Source organism: Emydura macquarii, unplaced genomic scaffold (genome assembly GCF_026122565.2).
Source record: "Emydura macquarii macquarii isolate MOO-44397 ecotype Brisbane River unplaced genomic scaffold, CSIRO-AGI_Emac_v2 contig_691, whole genome shotgun sequence".
NCBI classification, from domain to species: domain Eukaryota; kingdom Metazoa; phylum Chordata; order Testudines; family Chelidae; genus Emydura; species Emydura macquarii.
The window spans coordinates 4,242,263-4,267,440 of NW_027130828.1; the positions used below are offsets into that span (position 1 = coordinate 4,242,263).

Genomic DNA, 25,178 nt, shown 5'->3' on the forward strand with positions numbered 1-25,178 from the left:
TCCTTCAATTTCTCTACAGTTTCTTAACTTAAATCCTTCATTCATTCGACAGATAAAAACCAAATCATGCTCGAGGAAAGAAAAGCTCATTTAATCAGAGATAGCTAAGTTCAGAGTGCACCCAGGGTCGGTATCATTACTAACTTTTGCTTTCGAGGTAGAACATTTAAGCGTAATCCGTGCTTGCTCCGGGAATGACAGCTAGCTGGTCTCCAGTGCCGCATGGATATTTTCCAGCAGTACCTAGATTTTAAGTTCTGTTTTCTCTTCACTCATTTTTTTGCCACTGATATGCAACCGAGGGCCATGCAGTGCATAGGTTCAGAAAATCGTTCACAGTCAAATGACATTGCATATGGCTCCATAACACCCCGAGAGCTGCCCTGACCCGCTAAAGCGAAATCAGTCCCCAATGAACCCATCCTGGGTTTTACACTGAGCCCAATGCATGCTGGGACAGGACCTCTAGGGTCCAGTGAGTGGATCGTGGATACCCAACCAGTGCAGGCATGATCACTGAAACAGACGGCAACATCCGTTGGATGTACGTCTAAGTGCTTTTGGTCAAAAGTGGTTCTAAGTCACCCCGACATAATTCTCCAGTTGAAAATGAAGCTGAGCTAGAGCAGAAGGCAATGGCCATATGACAATCACACAAGCAACGCTTTGTAGGCCTTTAGTTTTTCCTGTTTGCCATTAACTTCAGCGGGTGCAGAATCAATCAAGTCGGGTGCACCCTGCCACCCCACCCTGCTTTATCATTCCATTCAAAACATCCAAAGCCATAAGTGGACTCCCTCATACTCTCTTCCCCCACAGAGAAGCAAAATCTCAATCTTGCAAGAGCAGTTCCATTTCTGGAAGGCACTGGAACGCCAAGGCATGTCAGCAGGTCCTAACTGACTCCCATATATCTGAGCATTCTTACCCGCAGCATAGTGGCCTCAGAAAGGGGTAAATTCTTCCTTCCCTGCAAAACCATCGAAGAAATTCTACACAATGACTTGCAGTTCCCCACTGATAAGCCTTGGTACAGAAGTTGGAAGTGTGAGGTTAATGGCATGTGGGTTAAGAGTCCGAAGCTCTGGTTCTAATCTTAGCCCTGCCACTGACTCACTGGGTGACTCAAAGCAAGTCACTTCACTTCTCTGTGCCCCGGTTTTTTCATCTGTAAAATATGCATCTTCCACTTAGGGGTGTTGTGAGGCTAAATTCACTGGCAATTGTAAAGTGTGTTGAGAGCATGCAGTAAAGGGTGCCGGAGAAGCACAGGATGTTTATTACTATTACAAACATAGCAGCACCAATGGGAAATGGTTTTTGCAAAACAATTTTTGACCCACAGATATAAATCATCATTGCAAGCCATGGCCAGCAATACCAGATCCCACTGTATTATCTACACAGACAAAGGCGTAATGTACAGAATGCATTCCAAATACAGTATCACCAGCAAATGACTGCAGGAATAATACAACCAACGAGAAAGCAGCAAGCAGTAATCATGTAGTGAAAAAGCGGGAGCCTGGTATTTGCGAACCTCTCTTGTCTGTCACAGGGTCACAGCCTTTCAAGACTGGCCAGAGCTCCCATGCCAACCTATAGGAAGTACTCAGATGGTTTGAGTCTTCCTTATTTATAAGTATTATTCTTCCCTAATCACATAACAATTGCATTTGGAGCACAAGTTAGGGCAGCCCTTGAAGCTTGAGTATGGGACTCAACCAGACCCCAACAATCCCGACATTAACCCTTATTTGTACCTCCCTCTCAGTCCTTGAGCTAGGAATCAGCCCTGATGTGCACCTGGCCTCAGGATGGGGACTGCCCATGGCTACAACTCCTCTAGAGGCTGGTCACCAGATGGTAGGTGCAACTGGGACCATCAACGGGTTCCTCTAAGGACCCCTCCTAAGAGAGTTTTGGAATGGATTTTTCATCAGAGTCCTTTTGCTAGCACTTTGCAGGGTACTATTGAGATTTTCAGATCTGGCCTGGTGGATTTCTCCCTGACACCTACACAGCAAAGCCAGCATTTAGTTCCTTCATCCCTGCACCAAGTATCTAATTTCAATTTAATTTCACAGTTGTAATGGATTTTTCAAAAATATTCAAGAACATATTTACTTTCCTACATCTTATTTCCTTTCACATTTGAAAAAACTTTCTCTCTAATCCCCCAAGTCATCCTGCAGTCTGAATAATTTCAGGTTTTTAATCAATAGCTGTCAGACGTGTCAAATTACTTTAGGGACCACAAAGCAATTTTTAAACATTCATAAACCCTCATAGAGCAGTTAAGTGCACTGAATTTTAAAAGAAAGAAGAACTGAATAACACTGATCAAACAGGATTATATTCTGGCAAATTATAAATTAGCTTTTTATGAATCAGCTCACAGCTACTTATCCAGTGTCAGGTATCCACTGCCTGTGGGACAGAGACTCGCCCGCTCCGTTAGGGAAAGGAACCCTTTCTTCGTCAGGGGTAGGGGGCAACCCACTCTTCTGTTGTCCTTCAAGAAACATCTTCGTTTTCTAGCTAGCTATCGCAGGGTTCTTTAGCGCTACCATCACCGGGGTATCTAAGCACTTCCGAGGGAAAGTGGGTCTGCATAGCAAGGTGAGAGGTTATAGTGAGAAAACCTGATCAGAAAGGAGGGTCTTGCAGCATCTCCTAGAGATTTAATTAATTTCAAGAAGTTATGGGGGTTGGGCCCTAATGGTTCATCAGTCTAAATTACTTGCTGACAATGGTTTCGGCCCATCTATACCCCCATCCCATGGACCCACTGCTGACAGTCACAGTCATGACCCCAGTATTCCAGTGTCCTGGTGCGGATGGTGCTGTCGGCGTCCTGCACACCTCGTCTGCCCTGCACACGCACAGTAAACTGGCATGACTGGGATGCAGTCCGAGCCTGCGCGGGGCCCGCTCGCCGTCTGACGTATGCGTGGTGCTCTCCTTAGTGTGTAGGTTGGCAGCAACATGCAATGGTGATGGCTGTGATTGAACCCGACAATGCCGCTGAGAGGTGGGACTGAATGGTGGCGCCCTCTGAGGGTTGTCTGGGAACCCAGGGGGCACTCGTTGGTAGCCACAGTTTAGTTCCTAGCATCCACACCACAGAAATCCAGCACCACAACGGAGACCCCCGACTCGTTGGCCAGAGACAGAGCAGGCCGTGGGCAGTGAATGCACCTAGGGCTCATTCCGGCAGGTCAGGACTGAGTCACACTGATCCGGCCGTAAGGTGAGGGAGAGGGGACGTTCCGTGGATGGAGGCGAGCCAGCAGCCCCCAGACCAGTCTGGCCTCTCACCAGCACTGAGTTCACACACGATGGCCTGCTGCCCTCCCAATCACTGTCGCATCCTTGCTAATCCGAGGGATGTCGCCAAGTCAGGGAAATGGGGGGAGCTTCGTGGCTCAAGCAGAAGGGAAGAAAGCCCAGCTCAGCTCACAAAGGCAGAGCCGAGGATGCTCTGAGGAACGGAACATTTTAGCTGTTCACAAGCAGAGTAAAACCTCCAAATCTCCCTCCTCCCCTCTCCCCACCCCCCTCTCCTCCCAGCTGAACCCGCCTCTTCCACGTCCTCAGCACCAGCACAAGCTCATTTGTCTCTTTTAGTAATTAAAGTGGGAGACACTCTCCCTGTGTAGTTAAGCTCCGTACATTTTAAATGAAAGCAAATAATTTTGCATCAGCCTCAGGCCGAGCCCAGCACACACAGGCCACTTCGCCGGACTTGTGAGAGTGCAGTTTAAACCCAGCTGCTGCAGGGGACAATGCAGGGAAGTCTGTTTTGGTGATTAGAGGTGGTGCTGGGTTCTGGACTGGAACACCAGCCGGCAGGCGGCGTGCTGCTCAAATAACAATCAGCAGGCTGGATGATCCTGCAGGAAGTGCCTGAAAGACAAATCCTGCCAGTCAGCCTTACCGTGATGGTGGTCAGCGAGCTGGGGGTTGGGACAGAGATGGATGCAGCTGTGTGGGGGGAGGGAGATGCACTGTACTGCGGCTTCTACTGAACTGTGAGCATCTTAGAATGGTTATGTGTTTTGTATTGAGGGGTCTGATTCAGAGCCCCAATGCTCTCAAAATCCTTCGCTTGAATAAATATTTTATATTATTCTTTGCTTTTAATATTGCTTCCCTCATCACTTTGCCCCAGTGCTGCAGTTATTTGCACTTCCAGTATGCATCGTCACTTCTATAAGTTACGCTTCCCATTCTGCAGACTGCTATCCAGCGAGGTGTAAAATCTGTTCTCCTACTGTCGAGATCTGCTGCATATGTCCATTGCCAAAGAGGTACAATTTTGAACAGCCAGCCTCTGAACAAGGAACAGCGACTCCTTTAACCTTTATGTTATTTGCTGATTTCCTGGAGGGTTTTTTTTGCTGTTGGCTGAACTGGTGTGGTATTGACAGCAATGGGAAGGGGATGTGTCTTACAAAACCATGTTTCGTTAGCCAGACCGGCCACAATTGCCAAACACTTGCACAGTTTCAAATCCCCTGAACAGGAAATTCCTCCTTACACAGATTTTTGATGTCCAAGTGACCTAGTTTTTGACAGTTGTTCCAAATATTTAAGCCACGGTTCTGGAGCCTGAATGTGTTCAGAGCTTGGGAAATCTTGTTCCCAGAACCCAGACTGCCAACATCTGTCCAATTCACTTCCTTAGCATTCAACCAGGATTTATGTGTAGGTCTGGAAATAATTTAATGCAAACAGTTCAGATCAGGAAAGGCGAAGAGAGAGAAAGTGAACCGATAGCAAGTCAAATTCAGTAGGAATTCCAGTATCGTCTGATCCGACTTACAGTAACTGCCATGGTTTGTGGCACAAGTTGAAGAATCAAATTGTTCCTGAGTGAGGAAATTTTAGGAAATTAGAGATGTTTTCAGGTTCAGCCTGTTTCCTCTTAGCAATGAGCTCAGCAGGGCTGTCAAACCCAGCTGTGACTTCACAGATTTATCCCTGGAAATCTGTTATTTCTCTTTAATTTCCCTGCTCCCTAACAACCTTTGTATTATTATTTGTTGTTCGCCTGTCCTCACTGTCGTTGTGACACCGAATACCCTCACCATACCAGGCAAATGCATAGAAACCTGCAAGAACTTGCATGCAATTCCATACACCGTATGTTCTAACCCAGAATAACAGTTCCAGGAACTAAAAAAATGACAAGTAAAGAACATGAATAGGACGTTAATCGGATCAGTTCAGCGTAAGTGGCAAATCTGACATTTCCTTTCATCTTAAATCATTAACCCCGTGAATTACACGTACTCGGGGGGGGGGGAGGAAAGGGAATGATAAAAATTCACAGATTTCATTACTTCACCCTAATAATAATAATAAAAAAATCAGATTGCTTTTTGTCATGCGATAATCTGTCCTGGGATTTGTTAAACTAAATTTAATTAAAGGGATGTTTCATTAAATGAAAAATTAAACGAAAGACAAGAGGCTCTGAGTTTTGGAAAAAATACAGAGCAAGGAAAAGCAGAGATTTAAAGGATGTAGACGCTGGTGAAAGAAAATGCACTGAAAAAAGCGAGGAGCTGCTCTTTCTCCTCATGTTCACAAAGAACAGCACGCTTGCAACTTCCCCTTGCAGCATATAAACACATTATTAAGATGGAAGAACTTACCATAGCTCAACCCTTCCTTGCCCACTTTCCAGAACCAGGAAGAACTATTCAATATAAACTTCCAAATCCACTGCAGGAAGTGCAGAGATCACACTGCTCCTCTCTTTTCCTCCTTGTATGGTCTGAACAGTTCTGATCTGTAAGCTGACTGTTGGCCCCAAGCCTTCGCCCCCTCTGGTCTCCGTAAACTGTTCCAGTGCAGTCCACTGGGAACAATCATCATTAGTTAAACAAAGGCTATATTCTAACTCTATGTAATGTGTTTTTAAAGGGACAGCGCTCCAATTCCCAGCTATTCCAACTTTAAAGGCACACAGCTTCTTTTTAACCCCACAGACAGGAGAAGAAACAAAAAACCACTTATTTTAAAACTTAAAAAACCATTTTTTTAAATGCCCCCAAAGCTAGAGATTATAATGGAGGAATTAACAACTATTTGTCTAGCCTCTGTGATGCTGGGCCCAATCCTGCCTCCCTGGAAAACCCCAAGCTCCCGTGTGTTTCAGAAGGAATTTGGGGTGTTTCCTGAATGTGACATCAGGCCCGTGGTGTTCAGATAAAATGACAAACATACCAAGTCACATTTGGCATTTCTCTAGTACCTTTATCCGAGGCCCTGGAGGTGTTGTATAAACAGTGGCCTTTTTATATTGAATTTGTACAACACCTGGCCCAAAGGGGTGAGGACCTGTGGGCTCTAGGGCAATTCAAAGAAATAACCAATAAATCAGTACCAATTTGTTACTAACAGGATTCTGTGTGCTGGAAATCCAGTCAATTAAAAAAGCATGAGTCAGAAGCAGTTTGAGTCCCCCCATTTGCCCATGACACCTTACTGATTGGTGTGGTTTCACACCCACATTCTTCTCCCTCCAACCGCTGTGCAAAATACTCACACAAATAGCAACACAGAGGAAAGAGACATGAAGCTGACTATAACAAAGTGCTGTCAGATCCACAAAGGCAAACAAACTAAAAAAATTAGGTCATAGGGACCATAAAAAAAAAATCAGATGTGATTTTTAAATTTTGTCCCTTTAAATGTCACACTGGTGTATTTCCTATTTTAAAACTGAGGCACAAAGTAGTCAACTGCCCAGGGTCACACAGCAAGACAATGACAGATATGGGAACAGAACCAAGGAATCCTGGCTCCTAGTCCACGGCTTTAACCATTAAATAACTTGGCCTCCATTAAACGTCTGCTCTCACACTGTACTGGAGTTCATTTCAAGAACTCTGTATTTACAACTGGGGCGTGAGCAGGCTCTGGTATTTGTGTTTCAGCTACTTCTGCCTATCTGTTGTTGTGAATGCATTTCAGGAGCTTTGTCCATGCCGCAGGGAGCTGTTTACTGGTCTGAAATAAGTAGGACCTGGTAGTTCAGTTCCCGTATGGTGAATGCGAGTGAGCAGAGCAGATCTTGTGTTATTTTGTTCCCAGGTGGGAAAAAACACCATCATAAAACACAAAAACAAAGGCACAAATCTGGGGGTTTATTTGGATTCCTGTTAATCCAAACTCTAATTCTAGCACATTTGCCATCCCTGTGTTCGCCATCCCTGTCATCCCTGTGTTTTTCTTTTAAATCAGTTGGTGAAGCCTGCAAATTTGTTGGCATTCATTCCGGAGGGGATGGGTACCTATTTTTCCTACGATAACACTAAAATATGCCCTGAATCTAGGTCACTCTTTTAATAACGAGTTGGAATACACTTATTTTCATGGTCACATTGTTCAATATTCCTAGCAGCCATTTCATATCTGCCTGCCAGGCCTGGCCTTCTACCAGAACGCAGCTGTGGGACTAGAAATAAATGGACTCCCCACCCAGTTGAGTTCTGTGAACACTGGTGTTAATGGGCACAGACGTTCTCTGCTTTAAAACACATAAGTGCTTTCCACAGCTGAGTAACTCCAGTTGCCACTGCCCAGTCTCATAGCAGCAGCAGTAAATAAGCCAGAAGAATTGGCCCTTTGCCTTCTTAAAATAATGTGCTTTACGTAATCTTTAAAAGGATGCAACCTGCTTAGACTCCAAAATATAATTGGCAGCACTTAGCACTTTTAACTCCACAGAAACGCCATGGCCTACAGACAACTTTCCGGGAGGACAGAATGCGGGAAAACGCCAAATAAGTTGCTAAAATATTGAGGCTGCCCCCTTTTAAATAAGAACATTTGGCAATGGTGCAGCGATGCCTTCTCTGCAGCATTGCACTGGTGTGGAACCAAACATCCACTAAAGGCAGCACAAGAAATAATCAGCTTAATCTGCAGCAAGGGAGATTTGGGTTAGATATTAGGAAAAACTCTCTCACTCCAAGGGTGATTAAGTTCTGGAATAGGTTAGGAAGGAAGATTATGGAATCCCTGTCATCACTGGAGGTTTTTAAGAACAGGTTGGACAAATACCTGTCAGGGATGGTCTAGATATACTTGGTCCTGCCTCAGTGGCGGGGGATGGACTAGATGACCTCTCGAGGTCACTTCCAGCCCTATATTCCTACGATTCTTCGAACTATTCATGTCTTATGAAAATACTACAGATATTTTTCCAGGGCTGCTGCGTGTAGCGTCTCTTTTGTTAGCAAAGGTCCCTTGGGGGCCTAAGTGTCCTTGACATGGTTCATACGCACATTTAGATCACTCACTCACACTCACACACACACGCACACACACTCACACACACACACCTCGCCAGTCTATAACATCTGACCTGGTGATACATTTTCTTCTATGTAGACATTTTTTTACTTGCCTTCAGTCATCGTTTTGTTCAGTGATTATACTAAGAGGGTGGGCATTTTTGTCCTGGTCTAGCATGATACTGCCCACAAACACGTGCAGTTTCTGGTCTGTTCCTCAGAGGCCTGGCCCTGCGGTAAGATTGTGTATCAGGGTTCATTCCGCTCATTAAAATAATGAACTTGTTCTAGGAATACGCTTCCAGTGTGACTAGCACGACACCTGACCTACGAGGCTCAGGCCTATAATTAGCACCAGGCTGAGTGTGTGTGATGGCTAAGGGGCCACGGGGGTGCTTGATCAGGGAATAAATCTAGTTAAGAGCTAGATTTGCTGTGCATCACAGCTGTGTGTTTAAGGGTCTCTGGGGCCCAGCAGTGTGCCTTTCAGGGGATTCTCACGTGGCGCCCATGTCTGTGCACGAGCCCGTCTGTCCGCTGATTGTTAAGGCAGATGGAGTGGGTGGTGATGCTGGTTTCATTTCCAACTATCTCGTGACTAACCAGGAGAAAAAGATGGAGAGTGAAAATGCCCACAGATAACGGTGGTGGTGAGACAATTCAAAGTACAGCTGGTAGGTGTCAGCTCTGGTACCACTTCCATGGACATTCATGATAAATTCCCTCTTCATACACACAACCCATTTCAGAGTAACGTCCCTAGGTCCTGAGCTTCCAGGAGCAATCTTAGAAAGGCCACCAAGTATTTATTAAGAAAAGTACGGCCAACTGTACTGTGTAGCACGGTAGCACTAGTTGAGATTAGGGCCCTACTGTGCTAGATGCTGTACAAACCTATGAGAGTTCCCGCCTCCCAAGCTTCCAGTTATTCTCAAAGATGCTGTTGTGCTGGGCAAGTGACTTAATTTCTGCCTCAGTTTTCCCATATATGAAATGGGAATATTATCAATGGTACCTACCTTGCAGAGTTGTTGGGAGGTCTGACTGATTAATACTTCGTAAGTATTATATATACACTAGGCATTACAAAGAACAGTATGAGACTCCTGGGAGCTGCTGTCGAGTCTGACTCACTCTATGGCCTTTGGTGAGAAAAACTTATCGTCTCTGTGCTTTTAGGTATCCTCTAGCTCAGTGTCCCAGATCGGACCTCTGGCTGGTGCATCTAGTACGGTACCCTACCCCCAGCAGCTAATTGTGGATGTTTCAAAGGAAGGCAATCTTGTAATCTGAGGGGAAATAGCATTCCTGGCACCTCCGGCTGCTCAGGCCCTGAAACATTCCATTTATTTTTTTCTGCTCATATTTCTTCAGCTCAGCTACAGATATTGTGAATGGTCATAACATGCTCACCCGCTCACTCCCTGTTTTAAACGTAGCTACAGGTTGGTATTGTTGAAACCTGGATAATGAAAATTCATGTTGATGTTGTGTAAGATTTAGGACTTTCTCTTCCCTCTCCAGAGGCATGGGTACTTTCCAGTAGTGCTAACAAGAGTGAAAAGTGGTACACATGCACGAAGAGAATAGTCACCCCTTTGACATTAGAGATCAGGAACAATGGCAAAATAAGCCCACAACTCTGACGCAGACTCTCTCATCTGGCTACTGCTGCAGAACAGCTCAAGGACTTTCATTATTTGCCAAGTAAAGACAATTCAGTTGTGCCATTTTTTTAAATACTAGAAAGAAAAGAAAGAAAGCCAGACTGAGAAATCAACTTGATTCTTTGGAACTGTGTAGATAGACCTGTTGGCAACGTTTTGTTCCATGGCACCATCAGGAAATCAGGCAGGCAGAGCCTTGAGAAATAAAAAGTGTCTCTTAAAAGTGCTAATAATCTCTTTATAAGCACTATATGTTTGAAGAATCCTCACACAACATGTAGCTGTTCCTCAGAGTAAGATAAGTCACAGATAAGTCAGCTGATCACAGCCAGGTTAAAGCTCACCACCACAACATGACAAACTGTTCTGAACATAAAACAATGTTCTCTGTTGAAATCCCACCCTGTTGTGGTTCTCTTACCATCCCAGAGAGCTTTCAGAGTGAGCAGCTCCTGCATTACATCTCTGTTGCTGCCTTCCTCACAGGTCTTTCGACTGGTGTAATATACATGCATCCATCAAAACTGCTGTGATCACTTCCCAATCCCGCATTGTGTTTATGTGCAGGACAGGAAGGGGCAGTTGAAAGGTGGCGTGAATCAATAGGAAACAATGGTCTAGGCTTAGTCTGAGATAAATAAAAATACTGCCGCCACAAAAACCCCACAGCACAAAGCCCTTAAGAAAACAAAGAAAGTATACATAAACAGAAACTCTTCAGCATTTGCGAGCACCAGCTACTGGGGGGAGGAGATGTGGAATTAAAAGATATTCTATTATCTGCCCAAACTAGGGTACAATCGGGAAAAGCCTCATTAGTAGGGGGAAAGAGCAGTCTAGTAGAAAGAGCTGGGGACTGGGTGTCAAAACTCCTAAATTCTTTTCATTGCTCAGGGGCAGTGTTGTTGAGGGGTTAGAGTAACAGACTGGACGTTAGATGACCCTGGATTCTATTGTCAACTCTGCAACTGATTCTATCAGATTCAACAAGATACTTATCCTCCCTGTGCTTAAATTTCTCCTTACTGACCAATCATCTCTGAGCCTTAATTGACTAATGTTTGTAAAACATTTTGGAATCCTTTGCTGAAAGATGTTATAGAGACATACCAGAGAGACATCATGGCCTAATGAGTGGAACCCTTGACTAGGACCCTAGAGACCCAGGTTCTGTTCTCAGCTCAGCCTACTGGGAGACCTTGAGCTAGTCACTTCAGCCCCTATGCCTCAGTTTCCCCCTTTGTAAAATGAGCCTAATGATATGGACCTCCCTTGTCAAGTACTTTGAGACCTACAGCTGGAAAGCTTTACAGAACAGCTAGCTATTTTTACTAGTACAGTTCTATGTTTTCATTACATGAGTCTCTCTCTCTGTATTAGGACAGATTTCACACAGGCACGATACAAAGACATATGCACAATCTATAGACACACACGGTACAACTTTATTTATATGAAGGTCACAGGAACACAGTCGAGTGCAGTGAAGAGAACGGCAGCTGGTCTGACAATCCCACCCATGTGAAAGGGGCCATGCAGTGCAGCTAAGAATGCTAGCCAGCTTTGTAGGAACTTCGCCAAACCCTTGTGCTGGTCTGCAAAGGTCAATCAGTGGCACAGTATTTGTGCCACCCTTAAGATTTGATTTCACACACTCTCTCACACACGAATAGTCCTAACCTCTCTCTTTTTTTTTTTTTTTGGCATAACAGATGGCAGCATTTCCTTCAGAAACTTGGATTCTTTCTTTTCTTGCTGCCCCCCCTCAAATAAACTATCCTAAAGATTCCTTCCAGAAGGAGAGGAAATGGCTGTTCTGGACAGACAAGGCTGGTGCTGGCTGATTTCAAATGCGGAGTCAGGCTGGTGTTGGGGTTCCCCATAATTCAGAACAGTTATTTATTTGATTTATACTATGTACCCATCATCAAGCTCTAGGCATATGAACAATCGACTTGTCCAGCACACATCGCACTCCAAACCAAAGTGCACACAGCATCAGCTGGAAGATCAGACTCCAGGACCTATAACAAATAAGGTCTTACCCACTCAACCCAGGATAAACCAGGGCAAAGGTTTTGGAGAGTACTCTAAAGATCAACACATCCTTGCGCTGTTAAACCAAGTGCGAGAAAGAGACGCAGTGCAGCCAGCCCTCGTGATCTTATTGCGAGTCTCACGGTACTTGGTGTTTTTCATAAAGCCCCAGATCCTGGAATCATATGAACAATATTGGCATCTCAGCTTTTATTTTTTTTAAAAGTAACATTTAGCCCCCATAGTTGCAGATAAAAGCTTGACAATGTGATCCCTAATGAATCACAATCCAGAAGGGAAATGAAAGGCACCCCAAATCTATTATTTGTTTAAATTTCATTATTTTAAGACAATCAAATTATGTGGGGATGGGAGGCAACTCATGATTTTTGAATGCTTGCAGCTGGCAATAGTGGGAGACAGCTGCAGACTGTAACCTCCTTGGGACAAAAACCGTCTCTTTGTTCTGGGTTTGTAGAGGCTCAAGCCCAGTGGAGGCGTGGTCCAATCTGCAGCTTCTAGGGGATATCGCAACACAACTACTAAGCAGTGTTGTGGGCCCCCCACTGAGAATGCAATCTGGAGCAGAGCTGATCTGATCTCCACAGCTGTGGTGGAAGCATGGTACGGGAACCAACCAGGAACCTCTTGCTGAAATTCTAAGTGAAGTTCCTGTGTGGTTCTTGTTTTCAGCTCCCACCACCCAGGCATTATCTGTTGGTTTATTAAATGACCCCAGGAAGCAATTGACAAACACAGAGAAGCGTTAATGATATTGAAATCCATAACTGAAAGTGTGAGCAGCCGGGGAGGCAAACAAGTTCCTCCGGCACTAGTGATCCCTCTAGCTCTGTGCCCAGAAAACAGCGGAGAAACAAATGCTGAAATTCAAAAGTTCCTTTATCAGACTTTTTTTTTCTTTTGCAGAACAACATGGCATTGCTGCCACAAGTGAACTGAAAAGCATAGAATCAGCGTGGCCATCAGTGATTAATTTGTTGTGAACCACTTTACTCGTTACACATGACAAAGCTCATCCCTTCCCATTGTTACCCATGTTGTTCTGGCAGCGGGGGCAAACTGGCAGAAGGCTGTGTGCGCTACAGCACTATGGACAGCCAGCTGGGGACGGTCAGCGGAGGGAGCACAAATCCAGCCCTCACTGCCATCTAGCTGGGGTGAACCCCCATTTGCATGGACACCGGCTCAGCATCTGACTCTCCTAGCACAGAGAACAGGATCAGGGATGGGCGGACAGAAAGATGGACACACACAAAAACGGGATGCTTACCCTTTGCTCAGAGCAGCAGCTCACAGCATACATTCAGCTGCAAGCTAGGTCTTTAAAGCAACAGCACACCGTTAATCTCACTACACAAAGGCTGAAATGGGGTGCTTACTAGTGCATGGTTAACTATTCTCCAGCTGCTCGTGGCTGAAAGTGGGCCTGTATTAACATTGACCTGCCAAGATCCAGGAAGGCCATTTCTGTAGCACACTGTAGGAAACAAGTATCCCTGTGAGCGCTGTGACTAGATCTTCCTCAATCTGGCATGGACCCTCCTATCTCTTGTAACAGATTGGAGTGGATGAGAGACCTCTTCTCAGAGTCAGAGAGACAGGAAAGTGCTTAGCAGGTCAGCAATAAACAAGCAACAAAGATAAGGGTGCAGGAATTCCCCAAGGATTTCTCCTACAGTTGCTATGGTGCTGGGGGGTGACCTAATGATTTAGAGCAGGGAGTGAAGTGTCAGGGCTTTACCATTGCCTCACCGGGTGAAATGGGTCAAGTCACTTAACCCGAGTGATATTACTTTATGCTGCAATCTTTGTCAAGGTAAGAAGGGCCATGGCAGACATGCCCGGAATACCTTGAGGCTACAGGAAGTGGTGCCAGCAATTCAGTTCTTAGTTTTTCTCCTTGTAAGTCTGTGCTGAAGTACTGGGCCAACCAGTTAATGGACATGCTGCTGCTGAGGTCCGGGGCACTTGTAGTCATAATTCTCAGGGCATTTTTTGTAAGTCCAGAAGATAACCCTGGTGTCTTGCCAAAAGCCATCTTAGTGATCATTCTGCTTATTTAAATTCCCTTCACAGTTTCAGTGGGATCAGAATTCTCCTTCCTTCATTTCGTCTCAAACTACTGTATGGTGCTGCTGGGCGCTGTTAAATGACAGCCCCTCTGCCCTTAATGGCTCCTTCACCCTTGTGAAAGGGCAAGCACTGAAATATACAAGAAGCCTGGCTCTCTGAAATGCTCCCAGAGCAGGATTCCTGTATGTTTCATCACTAAGCCAGCTGAAGGAGGAGACTGTTATGCATGCACACAAACCGCAGCTCGGCTCTTGGATCTGAACGCTGCCTTCCCACATCTGCGCCACCACTCAAAGACGGTCAATAATATCCTGGCTCCAAAAGCAATCACCATTCTGCCATCAACAAACGTAACGACGATGCCAGTGCTTACAGTCCATTCCGGTTTAGAAGGGAAGAGTCTGCAGGACGGATCCATGTCCCTTGTCATCACGGTCAGAAGTGGGAACAGTTGGAGCCTCTCTAAAAGCCTGGCTGTTGGCCATCCTTTTCCAGCTTCTCCCTCTTGGTCCTCTCTTGGCTTGCAAGTCCCTGGCAAAGGCTCCTGATTCACTGTGGCTGGTGAACTTACTGCCCACTGATCATCTGGAAAGAGCTGGGTTTCCTTTATAACAATGCACCCAGCACCATTCAATTTCCGTTTTCCCTGACATTCAGCAGTGTGTGCTGTTGCTACCACGTGCCCACCCTCTAGCAGACCAGACTGCACAGACCCGTGGGTAGCATATGAAGGGTGGTGGTATTGCTTAATATCAATAATAAATAATAACAACAACAGCATGTACTTTGTCCTTCTCTAGTGCCTCCACCTGCAGATCTCAAAGCACTTTATGGGCTTCCTTAAGCTTCACAACCCCTGTGTAAGGTATGTAAAGGGTCTATAGCACTGGTTTCTCAACCGATTTACCACTGTGGGCTGCATATGCAGTTCTGTGTGTTGCGTGGGCCGCATCCACACAATATATATATATATACTACCTGTCTGGCCCTGAGGATGTCATATTGGCTGCAGCTGTGTGTTGATTAGGCCACAAGCAGCCTGTGGGTTGCAGATTGACAACCTCTGGTCCATAGGAAACACTTCACCCCCCTCCCTGCCACCGAAATGCTGCCACTGCTAGTGAGGAACAAGTAAGAGATTGACGGCACACAGCAACATTCAACCCCTGCTGAGGTCAGGAAGTAAAGAACACCGTATGCACTGGAATCTGCAGGGACAATTTATGGAAATAGAAGGGAATTTACTGACCTGGAATTTGCCCAGAACCCCAGGATTAACACCCTTACTCCTGAAAAACGTAGGATATAATCATTTATGATCACATGGAGTGAGATCTCCTGTAATAAAGCCCTTAGGAGCAGAGACTCCTCAGTGCATGGCATTTCATGAGGGACCAGGAGACCTTGAAGTCTGATATGCATTCAAGGAACAGTGGCTCCCAGGAAATGCCCTGCACTACCAAGGTCAGGACTACTAGTGGAAGAACTGGTTTAAATTACCTCTGGGGTTTCAGCTCTGTTCTGCATGGGATGGCATCAGTGCACGTACCATGTTGCACAATCACTTTGAAAGAGTTAATAGCCGATACATTAGCCCATCAGATTGTGTGTGTGACAAATTGCTTAAAGGCTTTTGCTAAACTCCTTCGTTTTATCACCCTAATTCTTCTTCCCAAATCTTTGCCATAAATCTGTTGGCTTCAGCCCAACTTCACTGTGTCCTGTTCCTGGCCAGGAGTCGAGTGGGTGAACTCTGCCATTTCCATAACTGCACCGGCCTGAGGACAGTCACGGTCACCAACACGCTTGTGTCCCCCAGGACTTCTAGTCCCAGGCTGCAGCCTGGCTCACTCCACATCAAAACACATGCAGGCTGAAACTACAGTGGCCAGCTGGGCAAGGGATGATTCTTTTCCACAGCAGGGCTCTGCGTCTCTAGAGAAGTTCTGCAGCCTTGACTAAACTCCTGCTCATTTCCTTCTCAGATGCAAAAGTTCTGGCTATTGACAGGGAGCCAGCTGGGCACAGGGTAAGTTGTGAGGGGAAGGTGTTTCATTTGAAAGAACTAGCTACAGAATGAGGAGAAGAGAGAGGAGACTCTTCATGGACCTATGAGCCAGGGTTGTTATAAGTATTTCTAAATCACCCAGCACCATATTATCCAGCTGCCACGGGCATCCCCTGTGCAGGGATTTATGTGCCAATCTGCTCTTGAAGGCAATGTACCTCACACGAGTCATCTTCAAGTGCTGAAGCGAGAATATGCTCCACACACCTACAGAGAGTGACAGTACAGAGTGCAAATGGAATCACAGGCTGGACTTCTCAGTTCGTAATAAGCAGGGCACATGACGGGGCTGTGTTGCAGTTGGAGGCTCTCGGTACAGTCAGGAGAAGACAGAAAAGGGGAAAGGAGGGGAAGGAAGGAATGAGAGAGAGAAAGCTGTGGAAGAGTAACCCCTTGAGATGGCCAAGCTTCTTTTAGAGTTACCAGGAAAAAATTAATCTTTGCAAAAATCTGGATGCCCACTCATTCAAAAGTGGCCACTGACTGAGACATCCTGGACCTGATTTTCAAAGGTGCTGAGCACACACAACTCCAGCGGAAGACAATGCCCAGCATCTCTGAAAAAACAGAGCCCCCAGGTTCTGTGCCCCCAGAACCTGAGCCACCCAAAAATCAGTGGCCTCCTTCGAAAACAATGGCCTGGCCTTCCATTATCCCAGCTGATAACGTTACTGGCTCTTTGAAAGTTCCTTGGCACACAAAAGACAATTGTAGCTTATATTATTAAGTCTGTCATCGAAATTACAGCTGTCTAACAGTATGAAAGTCAGAGGAGCAGAGAAGGAGGGTGATTCTGATGCATAAGCCCCAGCAGAGCTACGGGGAGCATTTTAAATAAGAAAAGGTGTTATTCCTGTCACTTTTACAGCAGCTGAGCTCCTATGAAATTACTCATTGCTTTCTCTCTCTCTGTGCACAATCTTTCCAGCTTCTCAAATATGCACCCTAGGGCCACAAAATCCTACTACACAGCTCTGCTAAAACAACAGACCCGCAGCTCAGCCCTACTGGGAAGAGAACAGAGCACAGAACACATGGTTCACTGGGAGAAAGCAAGGAGACACTTTCCCAGCGAGTTGAGAATTCCCCTTTGTTTAAACTGCTTTTGCACCCACCATACTAGTGTCTCCTCATTTTGATATTGTCAACTAATGAGGCCATGAGAGGCAGTTCAGGCTCTTAGGAGTTTGCTTGGATTGTTTTTTTAGGCCTAACCACAGCGATTTCTCCTCCCTCAAGCACTGCAGTCATTCCTGGTGGTGGCAAGTGCTAATGGCTAAGGACCAGGCGGTGCCTGTCTCCTACATGGGGATACGAAGGAAAGAGGGGTGCAAAGCGCCCACCCCAGCCCCCCAGGCAGAGGATCAGCACGAAGGGGATCTGTTCAAGCAGTCTGCAGAGCTAGCGCTGTTGTAGGTGCTGGCCTGTCCACAGGGGCCAAGGCCCAGTCCCATCCCTGTGCACCTGCCCAAGAAAAGTAACTGAACAACTGATGGCTGAGAAATAAAAGGAAGTAAGTGAAGTTAAATCAATTTGCCTTTGAACATTAACTTGACTATTAATAACCACTTGGCCTGTGAAAATGAACCATTGTAAATGCCAGGCTACAATTGAACATGAACACGTTCAAGTACAGCTGTGACCTTCCTCTTCTCCTCATCCTCCCTCCCCACTCGACTCCTCCTGCCCGGTGTACTTCCTCGAAGCCGGATCCTTCTTAGTGTGCATCGCCCGCACCTCCTATGGGGAGCCATCATCCAGCCACTGGCCGTGGTCAGATGCTATCAGAAAGCTGTGTCAGACACGTTCCCAGGCGGGACCCAATTTACTGTAAGGATTTGCTTTTATTTTTTAATGAGAAGCAATACAGCAAACATTACGATTTTCACACCTTGGTGATTATTTGTCACATTGCTTGAACGGTGAATAACCCAAAGACCAGAACAGACAGCGTAGCTAGTTGAGTGGTTTCAAGCAGCAACCGCTGTCAGGACAGTTTTTTAAACGGGCCGCTATTGAATTTAAATTTTTTAAAAGGTTTGTACGAAACCTAATATGACGGGAAACATTTGCCAGGGTTTTTTTTTTAATTTAATTTCAAAGGCACCCGGTTTTGTAACGTTGCTTTTCAATTTTAACTCTCCCTGCAGCGCTGGGATCAGGCGGGCACCAGCCAAGCAGAGGGATCAGAGAGCGGAACCGGCCAGCATTAGACTCAGGGCAGGGGGGAGGAGAGTGACATTGAGCTACCTGCTGCCACTGCCCCCCGGGAACGACATGCAAAAGAGCAGACAGGGTTTGGGCAGCAGCTCAGGGCAGTCTCGGCTGGCCTTAGCCACCGCAGGGAAGGACAGCCGCCTTCTCCAAGGAGAGGAGTTGTGCTGGGCGCGCCTCCCACTGACATCGCGCACACACTCCGGCCCTCCGTGCAGCAGGCACCACAACCACAACACAACACAACCACACCCCCGGCTGCTCCACTCACCCCCCCCCCTTGCCAAGGTGCTCAGCCCCTTCGGGCGGGGGGGAGGGGCTGGAATTGGGGTGCCCCCACCCCACCCCGGGTACAGTTTGGTTCAGCGGCTCCCAGCCTGTCCCGCCCGATACAAAGCGGCCCGGCCCGGCCCAGTCCGGGGGGGACGGGACTAGCGCCCCGCGGCTCCGGGCCCGACAGCCCGGCCCGGGCACCAACCCGGCACGTTTCCCCGCTGCCGCTGCCGCAGCCTGGCCGGTCTTCCGCAGGAGGGTCCCGGGGCCGGCCCGCTCCGCCTGGCGCAATCCGGCCGCGGGGGCCGGGGTCCCGTGCGGGGCCGAGCCGGGCCGGGGGACACTCACCTAGCGCCGCTGCTCCGAGTCCGGCCGGAGGAACGAGGCGGGGAGCGGGGCCGGGGAGGAGCCCCCGGGAGCGGGGGAAGGAGCACGCCCGGCCCGGCCCGGCCCGGCCCATGCAGCGCTGCCCCGCCGGAGCCCGGCTCCCTCCTGTCCCAGCAGCGCCAGGCGGGCCGGGGCCGGGGCCGAGCACGCTGCCCCTTGCCCTCGGGGCCGGCTCCCGCTTGTCCTTCCGCCCCTTGGCTGAGGCCCCGCTCCCGGGGGCAAGGGGACGAGAGGCGTCGGCTCCAGCCTCCAGGAGCTCGCTCGGCCGCTGCCCGGGAGCCCGAGCGCCGCTAGAGCGTCGCAAACCTGTTTACATGACAAAGTAACTCATTCCGAATTAAGCAGAACGGAGCGTAGGTCAGCACCCCTAGGGGGAGGAGCGAGGTGTCTGCCTGGGCACCACTCCTGGGCCCCACCCGCCTGCATGCACACACGCAGCACGCACAGACCTTAGCTAAACTTTGCCTCTAAATCCGACGGCTAATAGACACCCCGCCCTCGCCAAATGGAAATCTACCTCATTGCCCGGCTAACTGACTGGTCGACAGCACGCAGGAGGGACTGGGCCTGGGCCGGGCCAGGGAGAATACTGCTCAAGTGAAAGGAATGCATGTTTTCAAACTCTCCCTGAGAGGTGTCCGCCTGCGCCTGAAATGTATCATTAAAATGTCAAGACTTTCACTCACATTTGCATGTAGAATTGCAGCGACGGTTTTATTAGTTCCTTAAGACAGTTAACCTTTTAAAGATGAAACTAGACCACTGGTGGCAGGCGGGTTTATTTCCCCCTGCATGGCTGTTTACAATACACGTTTTAAATGATGGATGGAGAGGCACACACATCCCAACTACAAAGCATCAAGAAACGTCTCCACTGAAAACCCAATAGTCTCACCCACTATTCAGAGGGAAGGATGATCTTATGGTTAAGGCACGGGTTGGGGCTCTGGGTCCAATTCCCAGCTCTACCACAGACTCCCCAGGACTTTAAGCTCTCTGGGCCTCGGTGCAATCAGTGAATACGTCCTTGCTCAGAGCTTTGGCTGTTCAGACAGCACACACTGGAACGTAGCGACTGTGTATTTCCATAGTAGGGCGCACGGGAGGTCCTTGCAATACAAGTGAAAACAACAACAAATGGTGGTGCCTAAGGCTTGGAAACCAAAGCCATTAGCAGAGAGCATCTTGAAAGTTCACAAACACTTCCTGCCTCAGCTTCTCCATCTCTAGCAGGGGGATACTAGTACGGACATTGGGTAAGTGAAAAAAAAGTTTAAGGAGATTCATTACTCGGTTCTTGAGAAGTGGTAAGTAATGGTAGCAGTAATTTCTCTCCTCTACAGAAACCTCACTGAACCCCCGCGTGGTAATAAATCATGCTCTTTCACAGCACCACAGGGTGCTCACGAGCCTCATATTTTAATTTTCTAGTATGATACAAGGACCTGACAGGCAGTCTCAGCTCAGCTGACTTTAGTTCCCCTTCATCCGTTAGGCAATTCCAGCCAATGACAAAAATACAAGAGAAAAACATGACTATTTTGGTTGACATCCAGCAATCGCAAAGCAGTGATTTTTGTACACTTCTACCATGGAGCGCTTAAGATCATTGCCTTGGTGTGGACCTTTCATAGATGATCCCCTGGCCAAAAGAGCTAATGGGACCTGGGAGGCATAAACAAGAATCTCAGATAGGAGCAGAGAGGTTATTTTACCTCTCCGTTTAGCACTGGTGTGGCCACTGCTGGAATATTATTTCCAGGTCTGGGCTGGTGCCCACAATTCAAGGAGGACACTGATAAATTGGGGACAGTTTAGAGAAGAACCATGAGAACGATTAATGGATTGGAAAACATGCCTTACAGTGATCAACACAGAGCTCAATCTATTTGGTTTAACAAAGAGAAAGTTGGGGTATGATTTGATCACAGTCTATAGGTACTTATATAGGGAACAACTATTTAATAATGGGCTGCTCAATCTAGCAGAGAAAGGTATAACAATCAAATGGCTGAAAGTTGAAGCTAGACAGATTTGGCTTGGAAATAAGGTGTATATTTTTAATGGTGAGAGTAATTAATCATAGGAACATTGGGTATTCCCTCTGCACCTCCAAATATACAGATCAAAGTCAGAACAGAAAGAAAGAGAAATGGAGGTTAAAATATGCTGTAGGATACCCCCCTGAAAGCATTGGCAATGGATAATGAAGGCATCTGGAAACTATCTAAGCATTTGGGAGTTGCAATTACCAAATACAGCCTCCGGTACCATAGAAAAAGCATGCGGCAAATTTGAGAACTCCACTAGGAACAGCCATCGTGCAGTGATTTCTGTCGTTCTACTATGATCCTCTCTGCTTCCATCCTTGTGCCTCTTAGAATCATAGAAGATTAGGGCTGGAAGGGACCTCAGGAGGTCACCTAGTCCAACCCCTGCTCAAAGCAGGACCAACCCCTATTAAATCATCCCAGGCAGGGCTTTGTCAAGCTGGGCCTTAAAAACCTCTAAGGATGGAGATTCCCACCACCTCTCTAGGTAACCCATTCCAGTGCTTCACCGCCCTTCTAGTGAAAAAGTTTTCCCTAATATCCAACCTAGACCTCCCCCACTGCAACTTGAGACGATTGCTCCTTGTTCTGTCATCTGCTACCATTGAGAACAGCCTAGCCCCATCCTCTTTAGAACTTCCCTTCAGGTAGTTAAAGGCTGCTATCAAATCATTCCCCCCCCACACACACACACACTTCTCTTCTGCAGACGAAATGAGCCCAATTCCCTCAGCCTCTCCTCATAATTCATTGCCCCCTCACCTATCATTTTCATTGCCCTCTGCTGTACTCTCTTCAATTTGTCCCCAAATAGAGGGGAATAATCACTTCCCTTGACCTGCTGGCAATGCTCCTACTAATGTAGCCCAATATGCCGTTAGCCCTCTTGGCAACAAGGGCATACTGTTGACTCATAACCAACCTCTTGTCCACTATAATCCCCAGGTCCTTTTCTGCAGAACTGCTGCTTAGCCAGTTGGCTCCCAGTCTGTAGTAGTGCATGGGATTCTTCTGTCTTAAGTGCAGGACTCTGCACTTGTCCTTGTTGAACCTTGTCAGATTTCTTTTGGCCCGATCCTTCAATTTGTCTAGGTCACTCTGTATCCTGTCCCCACGCTCCAGAATATTTACCACTCTCCCCACTTTAGTGTCATCGGCAAATTTGCTGAGGGTGCAATTCACCCCACCCCCCAGATCATTAATGAAGATGTTCTCTTCTTGTAGATGTTCACATTGTATCTATTCTGGATAGACCATGAACTCATTGTGGAGTACCTAACACAATCCCACGTGGCCACAAATGGCCACATTGGCAATACAAATGTTTGATAATAAGAATAAAGCAGTGCGACTTGTAAACTACTATGTGCACCACTGCTGCCATATAAAAGTGAGTAATAATGAATCACATTCTACTCTGTTGCACTGTTGTAAATCTGGAGTAATTCTACTGATTTACTCTATATTTACACTGGAATAGAGCAGAAATTTCCCCATCATCAGGTACTCCCTGGTTTTGGAACCAAGTGAAGTCCATGAGAGGCTGGGAGAATGTATCCATATGCACTTATCTCTTCATTTCAAATCATTCATTACTGTTTGCCTAGAGGGGACAGTTAATTTATGTCAGGATGGCTGTTTAAAGTCCTCTCGAGGATTGCTCTGGGAGAGGATTTTGTCCTGGCTCTCTGTTGCCACTATAGATTCATCTGAGCCTCTTTTTATTTTTAAGGCACTCTGCTTCAGAACATTGAAATTAGAAATAGACAAGACCTACTCTGTTCTATCCAGTGCATCCCCTCACTGATGAAGGATTGTCCCCCCTGGTGTACTCTCTGGGGGCTTTGTAGAGAAGAACAACAACTATCAGGTCAGCTAGTTCAGCTAGCCCTGGAGAAGGATGCACCACTGGACTGTCCTAACAGGTCATCTTCAGTTCCGACCTGGACCTATGACCCTCTCAAAATAGGTCATCTGCCAACCAGACTAGTCCCCAGAAACTCCCCAACTGATTATTTGGACATATAATCCACAGAGAATTAAACTAGAACAAACCACATGCCAACATCTGATCACATTAGGTCTTGGTTTTATCTCTTCCTTTGAAGGACCTTTGCTGAGACCACTTCACCCCTGCTAATGGTTATCCTTGCCTTGTGACAGGGACAGTGTCCATTTAATGTTTTGGAAAGCAACTACGTTAAAACATTGATGCCTAGCCATCAACAATGCTTGACAAACCACCCGTGTAAATTTGGAAGATGCTCGAAAAGAGTGTTTACGAGAAGAACATTCTGTTAAAAGTCTGCCTTCATAGCAGATAACAAGGCTAAGACAATGACAGATTTCATTCCCCAAGTAGTCAGAACTAGGCTCCTTCCGTTTCTGGCTTCCCCATGTTTATCCAGAATGCTGGGAGAGCAGGCAGCAATCTGCAATTAATTGGCAGTTTGCAAGAGCATATTGCCTAAAGATAAACAGAGTGGGTGATTGTGTCATATGTAAAATGGCTGAGCGCTGCAGATGTAAAATGTTGACCCAATTTAAAAAACAAATTTTTGTTTTTTTGGATTTCTTGAATAATTGAATTTAAATGAATACATTTTTGCATGAGCCCTCTGGCCTTTAAACATTTGTGTGTGTGTAAGCCATTCCAGGCCCCCTCTGCCATATCCCCCTCCCCTCCAAACAAGTAGTTTTGTAAATTAAGAGTTTATTGAAAATTTTACTGCTGATGCCAGTGAAGTATTTCATTGGGAAGAGGTTTTTCACATGGCAGCAGACAAAATAGAGCATTATAATATGGTGATAAGGGCAACAAGACAAGAACACTGGAAGGCTGGCTTTACATTTTGCTGTACTTGGTGTTTTGGGAACCGTGGCAGCAGCCTTGCAGTGCTCTGACAAGCATCCCTAGGATGGGTGGGTGAAGGGCCAGCAGAGAGGACACAGCCAGGAGCAGTACACTGATTAAATCAAGAGGTAGTTTTTTAAAAAATGGAGCATGATGATTTGGTAAGTGCGCATGAGAACAGATTTAGGACAGCTCTAGCGTCTTCTCACCCTATCTGAAACCAACTCTCAACGCAAACCCTGGCATTAGAAGCTGGCCTTCACCTTCAACAGTTCAGAGTTTCCTTCCAGTCAAGAAACATTAAAGGGTTAAAGACAGCGAAATATTCCCAGGTGCCCCAGTGCTGGTGCCTACTGGTGAGTCTCAGAAAAATCTATGGAAGCTGGACGAACTTGCTCTTTAAGTAAGGGAAAGAATGGCTTCGCTTCCGTCATATCCCATCTGTGCAGGGGAACCCTCGGGCAGTGCGTTTTTCTAGGCATAGAAATGTGTCTCACTGCTCTTTAAAGAGCAAGCAGCAGAATACCAAGTGCCTCTTGCCTACAGGAAAATTGGTATTGGACTGTAAGCCCTTGGGAGTAGACACTGTCTATGTTCTGTGGATGGATAGATCCTAGCACAATGGGGCCCTGACTGCGGCCCCTTGTTGCTACTGCAATACACACACAGAACAATAATAATTGATAGAAATAAGTGATAATACAGAAAGATTCATAATTATAATAATGCTCGGCACTGTAAAGCTACCACTTGATTCGCCTGACCAATCAATACCTTTTCAAGTGAAGTATTATTATCCCCATTTTATGGTTGGGGAAACTGAGGTAGGGAGGCTAAATGAACTTCTTAGTGTCACAGAAAATGGATTAAGGAACCAGAATCCCTGGCTCCCAGCCCATAGTCAGACCCCACCTCCCTCTGAGGGAGAATCAACAGGAAGAGAGAGGATAGTGGAGGCCTTGTCAGTCACCCCGAAGAATTCAGTGGAAATACAGATTTGCTTTTTAAAGGGAAACCTGTTTTGTGGACTCATCACAGAACTGTCAGAGGGCAGCTGTTCAACCAAGTTGGACTTGAAAATGAATGTGAACCATCAAGCAGGGCTGCTGATATGTCAGTCTAGACTGAGCTTCATTCACTAGAATGGACTCGAATTCAGAAAGGCCACAGGCTATGAAAGGTGCCAACGGAGAGTGGAACGTGGGTGACCTCTGACCCCTA

At 46.6% G+C, this 25,178-nt stretch overlaps 1 protein-coding gene across 8 annotated transcripts in view; it reads right to left on the reverse strand.

Moving 5' to 3' along the window:
• Positions 1-25,178, reverse strand: part of DAB2IP (DAB2 interacting protein) — a 296,740-nt gene that overhangs the window by 96,735 nt on the left and 174,827 nt on the right. The window contains exon 1 of one of the 8 annotated variants that reach the window (XM_067541771.1): positions 5,664-5,834. The exons of the other annotated variants lie outside the window; for them this stretch is intronic. The gene's annotated coding sequence lies outside the window, so the exon portion shown is untranslated. Of the gene's footprint in view, positions 1-5,663; positions 5,835-25,178 lie in introns of those variants that run through there. 8 annotated transcript variants of the gene reach the window in all.